The sequence below is a fragment of the Vombatus ursinus genome, unplaced genomic scaffold (assembly GCF_900497805.2).
Source record: "Vombatus ursinus unplaced genomic scaffold, bare-nosed wombat genome assembly UNPS02012082.1, whole genome shotgun sequence".
Classification (NCBI taxonomy): Eukaryota; Metazoa; Chordata; class Mammalia; order Diprotodontia; family Vombatidae; genus Vombatus; species Vombatus ursinus.
Window position 1 is genome coordinate 3,382,775 of NW_020951860.1, and position 4,317 is coordinate 3,387,091.

Consider the following 4,317-nt stretch of genomic DNA (forward strand, 5'->3'; position numbering starts at 1 on the left):
GCCGCCGCCGCCGCCAGCACGTGCAGCGAACAGGCCGGCGCTCGCCTTCCCCGGGCCCTTCCCCCGTCCCTCCGCTCAGCCAATCAGGGGCCTGCTCTCCCCGCTCGGGGCGGAGTAAGTGCCGCAAGGCATCCCGGGAGTAGTAGTTCTTTCTTCCATCTCAAATCTTTTTGTCCTCCGCTTCCCAGCAAAGCCCAAGGCTGGAAAGACGCTCAGGTCACTTGCCGGATAAGGTTGAATTGTGGGCCCCATTGGACCATAGAGCCACGTGGTCCCGGAGTTTCCGTGACAGAACTTGGAAGACTGGATTCCCTTTAGAGCTGAAAGACACCTTAGGGGTCATCAAAGTACAATTGTCACCTCATTTGCAGATGAGGAAACGAGCTCAAAGTAGGAATAAATAGCTAGTAACATTTATATAGCACCTTAAGGTTTGCACAATGCTTTACATATGTTATCTTATTTGAGCCCTACAACAGCGCTGGGAGGTAAGTACTATCCATCCTATCAATCAAACATTCATTATTATTATTCTAGGTTATATGTCAGGAAGCTGAGGCTAATATAGGTTAAGTGACGTGTCCAGGTTCACACCCATAATAAGTGTCTCAGGCCTTCCTGATTCAAATCCAGTTCCACTTAGCTGCCTTGCCTTCAAGAAAATCACATACATAGTAACTGGCAATGATGGGATTTAAACCCAGGATTTTGTTTTTTTGGTTAGTTTTTTGTTTTTGTTTTTTTAAATTCCAAATTAAGGGCTCTTTCCATGACACTGCACTACTGCTTGTTCGAGTTTTCAAAGTCTTGTTTCCTGGTTCATGCAAGCTCTGGTAAGTTGCAAATAAAAGGTAGAAAAACATACACTGAAGTCATAGTAAGTAAACACTTATTAAGTACCTGCTTTGTACCAGAAACTGTGCTAAGCACTAAGGATACAAAGAAAGGCAAAAGACAGTTCCTGATCTTAAGGGGCTCTCAGTATAACAAGGAGATACCATTCGAACAACTATGTACAAAAAAGCTGTAATCAGGATTAATGGAAAATAATCAACAAACAGAAGGCAACAGAAGTAAGGGGGACTGAGAACAATTTCTTGTAGAGATTTTAGCTGGGACTGGAAGCCAAGTGGTAGGGATGAGGAGAAAAAAACATTCCAGGCTTGGAGGACAACCAGTGAAAATGCCTAGTGCCAAGTGAACTGGAATAAAGCAAATGTCACTGGATCACAGGATATTTGAGGAGTGGGGAGGGGAATCCTATGGGAGTTTATTTTGTTTCGCCCAGGGATTTCATCATTATGGAGAACTTTTGCTGGAGCTACACAGTAGCTACTTTTGTGCACCTTTATTAAACCTTTTGGTAAATTGATACCAGATTAATTTAGTTATTTGGTAAAATAACACCTTTATTTAACCTCTTGGTAAATTAATAAATACAGATTGCAACTCATTTGTAGTTTATAGACTTTGCCTGAAGACGCTAAAAGGTTCAGTAAATCCAACATTTAACTAATTGGGCTGTCTACTCACTATATCATGCGGTCTCTCCTTAGACTAGTTAAAAAGGGAATGAGTATGAGAAGCTTAAGACTTGGTGGGAGGGGGAGAATGGAAAGGAATAAGGAAAGGAATAAGCATTTATTAAGCACTAACCATGTTGAGTGTTTTACAGATATCTTACTTGATCCTCACAACAACGTTGGGTGATAGGGGTTATTATTATACCCATTTTACAGAAGAGAAAAGTGAGGTAGACAGAGGTAAAGTGATTTGCCCAAGGTCATATAGCTAGTAAGTTGTCTGAGGCTGGATTTGAGCTCAGGTCTTCCTACTCTCAAGCCTAGCAATCTATCCATGTGCTAGATTGCTGCCTTTTGTCTACCAGTCACCTCTCCCAATCCCTGCATTTAAAGGGACTTCAGAAGTCTAACATTGCTTGACAAGTGATCATCTATATGAAGTACATAGGATCACAGATCTATAGTTAAAAAAAGTTAAAGGTCTTCTCAAGCAATGCCCTCATGTTACAGAGAAGGAAACTCGGACCAAGGGTGATTGAGCATCCAGCCCAAAATCACACAGGATCCTAACCCAAGGTCTCAGGACTCTCGGCAGGGCACCTTATTGGTTTCATCCCATGAAGGCATTCCATGAAGAGAGACCATTCTCTCTCAGAGAGACTTTTGGATAGCTCTACATTTGTTCTTATATCATGCCTAATCTGCCTCTGTAGTTGAGATCCTTTACTATATGACCTCATATCTCTCACACAATTATTTGAAGAGACTAAGGTATTATTTTAAAAGGAATGTCTATTTCATAAATACAGTTTTGTGACTTGTGACTTTTTAAGTGAATGGTGAATCACTGGCTTTCTGGGGACTCTGATTTAAGCCATTGACAGGTATAGGAGATGGGAGGCTGAGGCTGAAGTTCCTGCCAAGGTAAGATGGAAGAAATAGCAAGGGGTCGGGAGCCAAGATGGCAGCGTAAAGGCAGGGACTCGCCTGAGCTCTCCCCCAAACCCCTTCAAATATCTTTAAAAATTGGCTCTAAACAAATTCTAGAGCAGCAGAGCCCGCAGGAAGATGGAGTGAAACAAATTTCCAGCCTACGACAACTTGGAAGGTCGGCAAGAAAGATCTGTTGCACTTAGGCGAGACTGGAGTACAGTCAAGGGCAGGCCCGGCCAGCACTGCCCCGGCCGTAGCAAACCAGGATCAGGCTTTGGAAGTGACTGAATCAGCAGGGGCACTGACAGCAGCTGCTTCTGGAGCTCTCAGCCTGCAGACAGTAAAGGGGTCAAACAACTGATCAGAAGGAGATTACAGGGGTCTTTTTGCTGGCACTGAGGCAGTACTCCATTGCTTTGCCCATACTTGGATCTTTGTGGCAGGCCTGGGTAGCAGTCCCAGGGCGAAGAGGAGCACTAGCATAGCAGAGCTTATGGCCATGGAGTGGGGATGCTTCTCACAGTTCCAGGGCAGAAAGGAGTGCTTGTAGTCGATCACAGACTACAGCACAGGCCAAGAGAGTAGTAAATATCTCTCCTTAGATCATACCACCCTGGAAGAACTGAAAACTTACAGGTCCCTGGGAGTATCTTTGAAAATACCTACGTGAGACTCACCCCGAGTGCCAGAACAGCCTGTCGTGACCCACAAAACTTTTCTTTCTCAACAGAGCGGCGGCAGTGACTGTGACCATTTGGCTGTGTCGGACCTCTTTAACGTGCTTCCTTCTCCTCTCTGCCTGTGTGTCGGCCCGGATCCAGCGGAACAGCCACGCAGAGGTTTTAATGGATATGTCCCAGAAGGATCCCTGCCAGAAACAAGCCTGTGAAATACAGAAATGCTTGCAAGCCAACAACTACACGGAGTCTAAGTGTGAGGCTGTCATCCAAGAGTTGCGTAGGTGCTGTGCTCGGTACCCCAAAGGGAAATCTGTTGTCTGTTCAGGATTTGAGAAGGAAGATGAAGAAAGGCAGAAGCTTAAATCTGCATCCAAATGAATTTCTGCTCCATGTTTTTCATCCAGGAGATTTTATTTGGTCTCCTGAACAGGTTTTCTCAGGTAGTCAAGAAAAGCAAAATGGAAATTCACTTACAGGTTTAGTCAATAGATATGCCACTTAGGCAAAAGAATAGAAAGATGGAAAAAGAAATCTAGTCTGAAACAACTTATTAAAAGCAAAAATGTTTTTGTTTCAATGTAAACTTTTAAAAAATGACCTGTTTAAAATAAACATGTTTTAAATGCAAAAAAAAAAGAAAAGAAAAGAAAATACCTACATGAAACCCCTGAAGCTTGGGACAATGCACCCTCCAACCTGGAAGCAGAGCCCTACTTTAACAAACAATTAAAAGTAAACTAATAGACTGGGAAAATGAGCAAACAACAGGAAAAAGAAACTCTGACTATACAAAGTTACTGTGGTGACAAGGAAAATCAAAACACACATTCAGAAGAGGACAACAAAGTCAAAGCTTCTACATCTAAAGCCTCCAAGAAAAATATGAATTGGTCTCAGGCCACAAAAGAACTCAAAAAGGATTTTGAAAATCAGGTAAGAAAGGTAGAGGAAAAATTGGGAAGAGAAATGAGAGTGATACAAGAAAATCATGAAAAACAAGTCCAGGGGCAGCTAGGTGGCGCAGTGGATAAAGCACTGGCCCTGGAGTCAGGGGGACCTGAGTTCAAATCAGACCTCAGACACATAACACCCACTAGCTGTGTGACCCTGGGCAAGTCACTTAATTCCATTGCCTAGCCAAAAAAAAAAAAAAAGTCGACAGCTTGCTAAAGGACCCACAC

At 43.2% G+C, this 4,317-nt stretch overlaps 1 pseudogene; it reads left to right on the forward strand.

Annotated features, from left to right (window-relative positions):
- The first annotated feature begins 236 nt into the window (after window positions 1-236).
- LOC114039565 lies at window positions 237-3,649 on the forward strand (annotated as a pseudogene).
- Window positions 3,650-4,317: the final 668 nt, after the last annotated feature.